The following is a 12744-nucleotide window of genomic DNA, read 5'->3' as shown; positions in this document are numbered from 1 at the left end:
GACTTTGAAGCTTATTATAAAGCCACAGTTGTCAAAACAGCATCGTACTGGCACAAAGATAGACATATAGATCAATGGAATTGAATTGAGAATTCAGAGATAGACCCTCAGATCTATGGCCGACTGATCTTTGATAAGGCCCCCAATGTCACTGAACTGAGCCATAATGGTCTTTTCAACAAATGGGGCTGGGAGAGTTGGATATCCATATCCAAAAGAATGAAAGAGGACCCCTACCTCACCCCCTACACAAAAATTAACTCAAAATGGACCAAAGATCTCAATATAAAAGAAAGTACCATAAAACTCCTAGAAGATAATGTAGGAAAACATCTTCAAGACCTTGTATTAGGCGGCCACTTCCTAGACTTTACACCCAAAGCACAAGCAACAAAAGAGAAAATAGATAAATGGGAACTCCTCAAGCTTAGAAGTTTCTGCACCTCAAAGGAATTTCTCAAAAAGGTAAAGAGGCAGCCAACTCAATGGGAAAAAATTTTTGGAAACCATGTATCTGACAGAAGACTGATATCTTGCATATATAAAGAAATCCTACAACTCAATGACAATAGTACAGTCGGCCCAATTATAAAATGGGCAAAAGATATGAAAAGACAGTTCTCTGAAGAGGAAATACAAATGGCCAAGAAACACATGAAAAAATGTTCAGCTTCACTAGCTATTAGAGAGATGCAAATTAAGACCACAATGAGATACCATCTAACACCGGTTAGAATGGCTGCCATTAAACAAAAAGGAAACTACAAATGCTGGAGGGGATGTGGAGAAATTGGAACTCTTATTCACTGTTGGTGGGACTGTATAATGGTTCAGCCACTCTGGAAGTCAGTCTGGCACTTCCTTAGAAAACTAGATATAGAGTTACCATTCGATCCAGCGATTGCACTTCTCGGTATATACCCGGAAGATCGGAAAGCAGTGACACGAACAGATATCTGCACGCCAATGTTCATAGCAGCATTATTCACAATTGCCAAGAGATGGAAACAACCCAAATGTCCTTCAACAGATGAGTGGATAAATAAAATGTGGTGTATACACATGATGGAATACTACACGGCAGTAAGAAGGAATGATCTCGTGAAACATATGACAACATGGATGAACCTTGAAGACATAATGCTGAGCGAAATAAGCCAGGCACAAAAAGAGAAATATTATATGCTACCACTAATGTGAACTTTGAAAAATGTAAAACAAATGGTTTATAATGTAGAATGTAGGGGAACTAGCAATAGAGAGCAATTAAGGAAGGGGGAACAATAATCCAAGAAGAACAGATAAGCTATTTAACGTTCTGGGGATGCCCAGGAATGACTATGGTCTGTTAATTTCTGATGGATATAGTAGGAGCAAGTTCACAGAAATGCTGCTATATTAGGTAACTTTCTTGGGGTAAAGTAGGAACATGTTGGAAGTTAAGCAGTTATCTTAGGTTAGTTGTCTTTTTCTTACTCCCTTGTTATGGTCTCTTTGAAATGTTCTTTTATTGTATGTTTGTTTTCTTTTTATCTTTTTTTTCATACAGTTGATTTAAAAAAGAAGGGTAAGTTAAAAAAAAAAAAAGAAAAGAAAAACAAGGAAAAAAAAAAGATGTAGTGCCCCCTTGAGGAGCCTGTGGAGAATGCAGGGGTATTCGCCTACCCCACCTCGATGGTTGCTAACATGACCACAGACATAGGGGACTGGTGGTTTGATGGGTTGAGCCCTCTACCACAGGTTTTACCCTTGGGAAGACGTTTGCTGCAAAGGAGAGGCTAGGCCTCCCTATAATTGTGCCTAAGAGCCTCCTCCCGAATGCCTCTTTGTTGCTCAGATGTGGCCCTCTCTCTCTAGCTAAGCCAACTTGAAAGGTGAAATCACTGCCCTCCCCCCTACATGGGATCAGACACCCAGGGGAGTGAATCTCCCTGGCAACGTGGAATATGACTCCCGGGGAGGAATGTAGACCTGGCATCGTGGGACGGAGAACATCTTCTTGACCAAAAGGGGGATGTGAAAGGAAATGAAATAAGCTTCAGTGGCAGGAGATTCCAAAAGGAGCCGAGAGGTCACTCTGGTGGGCACTCTTATGCACACTTTAGACAACCCTTTTTAGGTTCCAAAGAATTGGGGTAGCTGGTGGTGGATACCTGAAACTATCAAACTACAACCCAGAACCCATGAATCTCGATGACAGTTGTATAAAATTGTAGCTTATGAGGGGTGACAATGGGATTGGGAAAGCCATAAGGACCACACTCCACTTTGTCTAGTTTATGGATGGATGAGTAGAAAAATAGGGGAAGGAAACAAACAGACATAGGTACCCAGTGTTCTTTTTTACTTCAATTGCTCTTTTTCACTCTAATTATTATTCTTGTTATTTTTGTGTGTGTGCTAATGAAGGTGTCAGGGATTGATTTGGGTGATGAATGTACCACTATGTAATGGTACTGTAAACAATCGAAAGTACGATTTGTTTTGTATGACTGCGTGGTATGTGAATATATCTCAATAAAATGAAGATTAAAAAAAAATAGTATTGTTGAACATAGTCCCTTACATCAATCCTTTTCACCCCATAATCCAACCCTTCAAAGGAAACTTTGAGCCTTTTTATTTTTGATTCCTCCAAAATTCTAAGCAAATTTCTTATACCTCTGTTTCTTGATTTATCAACTTCAGAAAATTTCCACAATATTGTGGATACAAAAGATGAGAATTTAAGACTTTTTCACCAGCCTTCCGTTATTTGATTTTTATATTATTAAAATACAGGAGTAACCAAGAGAAAAAAAATTAAAAATAATGAAAAAGGAAACATATGTTGTTCCACCTAAGAATGAATTAGTGCCCCTACCCTTCCCTCCATGTCTCACCTCCATTCTTACCATCTTCTTAACTTCACAGGGTTGTCTGTATTTTCATTCTCTTCTGTGACCATAACTAAGTCTTTTCTGCTTTATCCTAGGTTGACTCTAAATATTCAAAACCCAAAGCACCTTTTGTGTTATTTTGACAGCATAAATATTGTTCATAGCAGTTAATGTTCTAGGATTATATTTCCTTCCATCCTGATGGATTTCATGACCTCTGGGACACTCATGGGAGAATGTTCCTCCTAAAGATTGTTGTGTGGATAAATGACTTAATCTGTGTAAAGGGCTTACTCTGAACAGTACTTGGCACAGAGTATGTCTTCAAAAGTGGGTTACAGCATGATGATGAATGTTACAGTTTTCACTGCATCTGAGACATTGTTGATTGTAAGAAGCAAAACAAAGAAAGGAAAGCATGCCACCAGTTAAACTGTAGTACCCCAGGAATTGTAAGACAAGTTTCAGAGACTTTAAAATGTGAAAAGGTGCATCTTAGCATGAATTAAATACAGTATGATCCTTTATTGTTAAAAAAGAAAAATAAAGTGGCAGAGAATTTGCAAAATTGATTTCTGGTGTCAGATGGGAGGGAGAATCTGAGAGCAACAAGCTGGGATACTTTGCTGAAGAGATTTCAAAACTAAAATTGTGTATACAGCATGGCTTCTCCTTGCAGCTTATAGTAAAATGCAAGCTGAGAGAGATAAACTTAGAATTGAACTCAGGTTCAAAGAAACCAGAAATTGATGGTTTAGAAAATTCCAGGCCTCCAGGGAGTGGAATCCCAGAAGCTATAGCCCAAATGTGAGGAATTAACCAAACATGGAACCTGACTACCATTTCAGTACAAGCCAAGATTGGAGATGGAGTTATCCGGAAAGGATTTCTGGAAAGTCCTATTGTCTGATGGTTTTGACCCTGTGTGCTTCATGTGAAGCCAACAGAATTTTTGTGAGATCTTTATAGACAGAGATGCTGCTGGTCTGGACTGGAGGAGAAAGACAAGGAAAAAATTGAAGGAAAAATATCTTCAAAGACACAGCCATGGAGGTTGAGGTCTGGAGTCAACAGGTCTTGGGCTAGGAGAGCAGAGTGGCCCACATTCATGGAAAGGGTGAGTTTGCCCTAGAGGTCGAAGGTGGGCCTTCTGCCTCAATGCTCAAGAAGAGTTCTGCCACCCCAGGCCCCAAAGAGGGTGGAGCACATTCCCTGGGGATTGGGGAGAGACTGGCCACCACCCCACTGTTCTGAAGGGGTTGAGCTTATGTCCAGAGTTGGAAGAGAGTCTAGGTGCTGCCCCAATGTTTGAGGAGGGTGGGGGCAAGAAGGTGGTCTCCCTAATGTGTGGATATGTTGTAGCACTCACCCCACTGTTTGGAGAGAAAAATCCTTCCATGAAAGCCTTTGGAAAGCATTGGTTTCACACTCTCTCAAGCTTCAAGGATAAAACAAAGTTCTGCAAATGACTCTCAGACTTTGAAATCTAATGGAGTCTGCCCTGCATGTTTTAGGAACTGTTTTGGTCCCTTAAACCCTGCTTTCCTTACTGTTTCTCCTTATGGCAATGGGAATATTTATCCTATGATTGTCACTCCTTTGTATACTGGAAGCAGGTAACTTGTTCTGAGTTTCACAGGTCCACAGCCAGAGGTGAATTTTGCTTTTGTACAGACCATGCCTGTAACTGCTTTTGATGGGATCTTGCACTTAACTACTGTTACTGAAATGATTTAAATTTTTGTGATATGATGGGATGAATGCATTTTGTATATGGAAAGAACATGTCATTTTGGGGTCCAGGGGGTGGAATGTGGCAGTTTGAATATATTATGTCCTTCAAAGTGCCATTATCTTTGATGTAATCTTGTGTGGGCAGACGTATTGGTGTTCATTAGATTGTAATTCTTTGATTGAGTGTTTTCATGGAGATGCACGCCACCCAATTGTGGGTGATAACTCTGGATAATTTTCATGGAGGTGTGGCCCCATCCATTCAGTGTGGGCCTTGTTTAGTTCACTGGAGCCCTATAAATCTCAGACAGAAGGAATGAGCTTGCTACAGCTAAGAGGGACAATATGAAGAATGCATGGAAGATGAGAGAGGAGCTGAAGCTTACAGAGACATTTTGGAGATGGCCTTTGAAAGCAGACTTTTGCTCCAGAGAAGCTAAGAGAGGACAAACATCCCAAAGCAACTGAGAGTGATATTTTGGAGAGAAGCTGAAGCTTAGAGAGGAACACCCTGGAAGAAAGCCATTTTGAAACTAGAACTCTGGAGCAAATGCCAGCCATGTACCTTCCCAGCTAACAGATGTTTTCTGGACACCATTGGCCATCCTTCTGTGAAGGTGTCCCCTTACCTTGGACACTATGTCAGGACTGTAACATTGTAACTGCATAAATCCCCTTTATAAAAGCCAATCCATCTCTGGTGTTTTGCATTCCAGCATCATCAGCAAACCAAAACAGTCTCCTCCTCAGACTTGGGCATGTATGGACTGGGAAAATCTGATTCAGGTGGATCATATTGGAGGAAATTCTCTCACAAAAAAGGATACAAAGACAGAGCAAAAACAATAAAAAAAGAGGTGAAAAACTGATCAACTAAACAGAAGTTATGGTAGAGGTCTAGAATAAGTTGTAGTGAATGCAAAAAACAGATAGAGAACAAAGCCAGCCAACAAGAAAACCTTAAGTTAAAGAGAGAAAATGGGCTACAGAATAAATTAAGCATGATATCTAGACAGCTTAAGGTAACAAGCCACACTAGGAAACATGAAAATATGGACCAGACAAAGGAACAATCAACACTTCAAGTGAGATACAGGAATTGAAACAACTAATTAATAACCAACAGATCTCCTAAATCAATTCAAAAATCAATTCAGTGAGTTGAAGGAAGATATAGCCAAAGAGACAAAACATATAAAGAAGACATTGGGTGAACATAAGGAGGAACTCAAAAGTATGAAAAAGCAAATGGCAGAACTTATGGGAATAAAAGGCATAATACAAGAGAAGAAAAACACATTGGACACTTACAACACCAGATTTGAAGAGGCAGAAGAAAGGATAAGTGAACTAAAAGGCAAAAGATTTGAAAGCCTATACATAAAGGAACATATAGGGAAAAGAATGGAAAAATATGAGCAGGGTCTTCGGGAACTGAATGACCACATGAAGTGCATGAATATACACATTATGGGTGATCCAGAAAGAGAAGAGAAGGGAAAAGGGGCAGAAAGTATAACAGAAGAAATAATCACTGAAAATTTACCAACTCTTATGAAATATATAAAATTACAGATTCAAGATGTGCAGCATGCCTCAAACAGAATAGATCCCAATACAGCTACTCCAAGACACTTACTGACAAGACTGTCCAATGTCAAAGACAAAGAGAGAATTCTGAAAGCAGAAAGGGAAAATTGAACCACCACATACAAAGGAAGCTTGATAAGACTATGTACAGATTTCTTCACAGAAACCATGGAGGCAAAAAGTCAGTGGTATGATATATTTAAGATACTAAAAGGCAAAAACTGCCAACCAAAAATTCTATACCCAGCAGAACTGTCTTTCAAAAATGAGGGAGATATCAAAATATATTCAGACAGACAGTCATTGAGAGAGTTTCTGAATAAGAGACATGCACCTCAAAAAATACTAAAGGGAGTGCTAAAGTCTGATAGAAAAAGACAGGAGAGAGAGGTTTGGAGAAAAGTGTAGAAATTGAGACAATCAGAAATGGTAAAAGGAGAGAGGGCAAAAAAAAAATAAGATATGACACATAAAATCCAAAAGACAAGATGGTAGAGGAAAGTACTGCACTTAAAGTAATAACATGAAATATCAATGGATTAAATTCCCCAATTAAAAAGATATAGACTGGCATGATGGGTTTAAAAACAAGACCCATCTATATGCTGTCTACAAGAAACTCACTTCAGACACAAGGACAAAAATAGGCTCAAAGTGAAAGGTTGTAAAAAGATCTATCATGCAAACAACAACCAGAAAAAAGTGGGAGTAGCTGTATTAATATCAGTCAAATTAGACTTCAAATGTAAAGCAATTAACAGACAAAGAAGTACACTGTATACTAACAAAAGGGACAATGCATCAAGAAAATACAGCAATCATAAATATTTATGTACTTAGAGTGTCCTGAAATACATGTGGCAAACACTGTCAACACTCAAGGGAGAAGTAGATGCTTTTACAATAAAAGCTGGAGACTTCAAAATACTGCTCTCACCAATGGATAGAAAATCAAGACAGAGGATCAATAATGAAACAGAAATGTTGAATTATATTATAAATGACCTAGACTTGACAGACATTTAGAGAATACTACATCTCACAACAACAGGATACACATTTTTCTCAAGTGCTCATGGATCATTCTCTAGGATAGACCACATGTTGGGTCATAAAGCAAGTGTCAACAAATTTAAAAGAACTGATATTATACAAAACACCTTCTCAAACCATAATGTAATGAAGTTCAAAATCAATAACAGGAAGAAGGTCAGAAAATTCACAAATATAAGGAGCTAAATAACACACTCTTAGACAACCAGTGGGTAAAGGAAGAAATTACAAGAGAAATCACTAAATACCTTGAGGCAAATGAAAATGAAAATACAACATATCAAAACTTATGGGATGCAGCAAAGGCAGTGCTGAGAGGAAAATTTATTGTCTTAAATGCCTATATTAAAAGAGAAGAAAGAGAAAAAAATGAGGAATTAACTGCTCACCATGAGGAACTAGAAAAAGAACAGCAAACTAATCCCAGAGCAAACAGAAGGAAAGAAATAACAAAGGTAAACCAGACTAAAGGGAAAGGATGATATTGACTGTATTTTAAAACTTCAATTTCTAAGTTAGACCAAAGGAAGAAATGTGTATTTGGTGGAAAATCTATATTTTCTGTAGCACACTTTATAATTTCACTTGTATGGTCAGTTTAGTCAAACACAACAATTACATGGAACCTTGAATAGGGTGTGAGATCTTGCTGGTTTGTAGAAGTTGGCATGAAGCCCTGATACATCCCAAAGTAATTTGGGCAGAGAATGTAAATGTATTTGTTCAGATGTGGCCTCTCTCTCTAAGCCAACACTGCAGGTAAAGTCACTGCCCAATCCCCTACATGAGATATGACTCCCAGGTGTTTAAATCTCCCTGGCAACATGGGACATGGCTCCCAGGAATTAGCCTGGATCTTGCACCATGGGATGGAGAAAGCCTTCTTGGCCAAAAGGGGGAAGAGAAATGAAACAAAATAAAATTTCAGGGGTTGAGAGTTTTCAAATGGTTTTGAGAGGTCATTCTGGAGGTTATTCTTATGCATTATATAGCTATCCCTTTTTAGTCTTTAGTATATGAGAATAGCTAGAAGGAAATACCCAAAACTGTTGAACTGCAATCCAGTATCCTTGATTCTTGAAGATGATTGTATAACTATATAGTTTATATAGTGTGACCATGTGATGGTGAAAATATTGTGGCTCACAATCCCTTTATCCAGTGTATGGACAGACGAGTAGAAAAAGAGGGATGAAAATTAAGTGAATAATGGGTGGGGAAGGAGTATGAAGTGTTTTAGGTGTTCTTTTGTATTTTCATTTTTATTCCTATTTTCCTTTTCATTTCTTGGAGTAATGAAAATATGAAAGTGTTCAAAAATGATTGTGGTGATAAATGCACTGCTATATGATGATACTGTGAACAACTGATTGTACACTTTGGATCATTTTATGGTATGTGACTATATCTCAATAGTATTGCATTTAAAAAACACTGAAAAAATCTGCAATGAGGGGAACTTCTTGGGAAGATGGTGGAGTAGGGAGCTACAGGAATAATTTCCTCTCCCAAAACACCTAGTAGATAGACAGAAATTGCCAGAAACAACTGTTTTGTGGCTCCTGAGGCCAGGAGAGCACTCTATAGCATCCAAGGAAGTACAGATAAATAGAGAAACTGTGGTAAAAAACTGTAACTTGCTCCACTGCAGTGGCTCATGCCAATCCCCCACAACTGAGGTGAGCTATCCCAATTCCAGTCCCTGGCTGGCTTCTGTGGATGGAGAGGGACATGGAAGCCATCCTCCCCAACAATGAGGGAGAGATATGGCCAATTAGTGAACATGGCTATTGATCAGCAAATTTACACTGCTGGGTCTTGCCTCTGCCCCACAGTTTTAATCCACCCTGGACAGGCACCTTCATGGCTATGGTTTCAACATTGCTCCTGAAAGGGGTGGAGCTGAAGGTTTAAAGGCACACTTCCTACTTAGGGTTTCAGGGAACAGTTTGCCAAAGTGCACCATCTGCTGATCAGGCTAGGAAAATGCAGCATCAGGGAGCCAAGAAAAAGGCTTTTGGGCAACTTTCTTGACTCTCTACCCAACACACTTGGGAACTGTATATGGCCCCTTTGCATGTCCTTGGCCCTATTTTGTCTGGAAAATACTGATTTAGGAAATTCCTCTCTGAGGAGACCCTACTCCCAGAATTTTCCCTCCTAGCAAAAGTAGCTAGCAAAAAGGAAGTTTAAAAGAAAAACAACTGTAGAAATGGACCAAAAATAGCAGAAGAAATCAAGTCTCCCAGAGAAGAAACAGAGGAAAGGAAGCTTTCTCTTGGAGGTACTGCACATACAGAGCAATCTTAAAAACTGTACTGCACACCCATGGCAAGAATCATGTAGAAGAGCCAAATATATCTTTTGAGTTAAACAGGGGCAATTCTAAAGGTCTAGAATAAGTTGAATTGAATGTCAAAGAAGAGCCTTAATGCAACACTAATCAATAATAAACCTTAGGTAAGAGAGAGAAACTGACCTTCAGAGTAAACTCATCAAGAAATTCAGATACCTAGACATCAGCAATAATTATAAGCCATACTAAGAAGCAGGAGGACATGAACCTATCAAAAGAGCAAATTAGAAAGTCAGTGTAGACACAGAATCTGGAACAACTAATCAAAGATGTTCAAACAAATCTCCTAAATCAATTCAACAAGATGAAGGAAAACATGGATAAATAGAGGGTATTAGGAAGACATTGGGTGAGCATAAAGAATCATTTTAAAGTATAAAAAGAAGCATAACAGAACTTATGACAATGAAACATACAAAAGATGAGATTCAAAAGACTTTAGATATATATACAACAGCAGACTTGAACAAGCAGAAAAAAGAAACATCATACTAGAAGGCAGGACATTTGAAATCTTACAAACAGAAGAACAGATAGAGAAAAAAATGGAAAACTCAAGCAGGGTCTCAGGTATTTTTATGACAATTGTGCTGGTTTGAATGTATTATGTCCCCCAAACACCATTATCTTTGATGCAATCTTGTGGGGCAGACATTTTAGTGCTGATTAGATTGGAATTCTTTGAGTGTTTCCATGGAGATGTGCCCCACCCAACTGTAGGTGATAACTCTGATTAGATACTTCCATGGAGGCATGGCCCCACCCATTCAGGGTGGGCCTTGATCGGTGGAGCTATATAAATGAGCTGACAGGCAGAGGGAACTCAGTGCAGCTGTTAGTGATGTTTTGAAGAGGAGCTACAGCCAAGAGGGACACTTTGAAGAAAGCACAGGAGCTGCAGATGAGAGACAGTTTGAAGATGGCTGTTGAAAGCAGACTCATGCTCTGGAGAAGCTGAGAGAGGACAGATATCCCAGGTGCAATTAAGAGATTTTTGAGGGACTGCAGCCTAGAGAGGAATGTCCTGGGAGAAAGCCATTTTGAAACCAGAACTTTGGAGCAGATGCTAGCCACATGCCTTCCCAGCTAACAGAGGTTGTCCGGACACCATTGGCCATCCTCCAGTGATGGTACCCAATTGCTGATGTGTTACCTTGGACACTTTATGGCCTTAAGACTGTAACTGGGTAACCAAATAAACCCCCTTTTATAAAAGCCAATCCATTTCTGGTGCTTTGCATTCTGGCAGCATTAACAAACTAGAACAATATACAGTATGTAAACACATGCTTCATGAGTGTCCCAGAAGGAGAATAGAAAAAGGCAGCAAGAATATTTGGGGAAACAATGGCTGAAAATTTCCCAACTATTATTGAAGGCATAAATATACATGTCCTAGAAGTGCAAAGTATTCCAAACAAAATAAATCATAATAGACCTACTTGGAGACACACATTAATCAGTATTTCAAGTGCCAAAAGTAAATAGAGACTCCTAAAGCATAAAGAGAAAAGTAATTTGTCACATACAAGGGAAGAGCAAGATTAAGTACTGATTTTTCCTCAGAAACCATGGCGATGAGAAGTCAGTGACATGACATATTTAAGGTACTGAAAGAGAAAAACTGCCACCCAAGAATTCTTTATCTGGCAAAGTTGTCCCTCAAAAATGAAAGAGAGTTTAATATATTCATGGCTGAACAGAAACAGAGAGCTCATCAACAAGAGGTCTGCCCTATAGGACATACTAAAAGGAGTTCTGCAGGCTGAAGGGAAATGACAGGAGAGACAGTTTTGGAGGATAGTGTAGATATGAAGATTAACAATAGGGGTAAATAAAAGGGTAAAAGAGAGACAAAAATAAGAAATGACATACAAAAACCAAAGGATAAAATGGTTGAAGTCCTGCCTTTACAGTAATAACATTGAATTTTACTGGAGTAAACTCCCGATTCAAAAGACACAGATTAGCAAAATGGATAAAAAGGTATGATCCATCTACATGCTGTCTACAGGAGACTACCCTTAAGTCCAAGGACAAAAATAGTTTAAAATTTAAAAGCTGGAAAATGTTATTCCATGCAAATAGTAACCAAAAGAGCTGTGGTACTATACAAATATTGAACAAAAGAGAATTTAAATGCAAAAATGTTTGAAGAGACAAAGAAAGGCACAATATATTAATAAATGGGACAATCCTCCAAGAAGAAATAACAATCATAAATATTTATGCCCCTAACCAGGGTGCTCCCAAATACATGAGGCAGTCACTGGCAAAAATGAAGGGAGAAATAGATATCTCTACAGTAATAGTTGGAGACTTCAATACATCACTCTCATGAATAGATAGAATATCTAGATGGGGGATAAATAAGGAAACAGAGAACTTGAATAACATGAAAAATGAGTTAGACCTAATAGACATACAAAGGACATTGCACCCCAAATCAGCAGGATAAACCTTCTCAAATGCTCATGAAACATTATCCAGGATGGACCACATGTTGGGGCACAAAACAGGTCTCAATAAATTTTAAAAGTTTGAAATTATACAAAGCACTTTCTATGACAACAGTGGAATGAAGCTAGAAATGAACAGGCAGAGAATTGGAAAATTCACCAATATATGGAAATTACACAACAAAATCTTAATCAATGAGTCAAAGAAGAAACTGCAAGAGAAATCAGTAAATATTTTGAGACAAATGAAAATGAGAACACAAGAGATGAAATTTCTGGGATGCAGCAAAGGCAGTGCTGACAAGAAAATTTGTAGCCCTAAATGCCTACATTAAGAAAGAAGAAAGATCTCAAAACAAAGCTTAACTGCACCCCTGGAGGAGCCCCAAAAAGAACAGAAAACTAAGCTGAAAGCAAGCAGAAGGAAAGAAACAAAAAAGATTAGAGCAGAAATAAGCGAAATTGAGAATTGAAAAAAAAAAAACAATATAATCAACAAAACCAAAAGTTGTTTCTTTGGGAACATCAATAAAATTGACAAACCCTTAGATAGATGGACAAACAATAAAAGAGAGGAAATGAAAATAAATAAAATCTGAAATTAGGGGGGCACTACTACTTTCCCCACAGAAATAAAAAGAATCATAAAAAGATACTACTAAAAATGTATGCC

General features: G+C 38.4%; 1 protein-coding gene across 1 annotated transcript in view; it reads right to left on the bottom strand.

Moving 5' to 3' along the window:
* HTR2C (5-hydroxytryptamine receptor 2C) overlaps positions 1 to 12744 on the bottom strand; it is a 433564-nt gene that overhangs the window by 383892 nt on the left and 36928 nt on the right. The gene's annotated exons all lie outside the window — the stretch shown is intronic.

This window comes from Choloepus didactylus, chromosome X, assembly GCF_015220235.1.
Source record: "Choloepus didactylus isolate mChoDid1 chromosome X, mChoDid1.pri, whole genome shotgun sequence".
Taxonomy (NCBI): Eukaryota; Metazoa; Chordata; class Mammalia; order Pilosa; family Megalonychidae; genus Choloepus; species Choloepus didactylus.
Note: the sequence above shows the minus strand (reverse complement) of the source record. Positions and strands in the feature narration are given on the sequence as shown.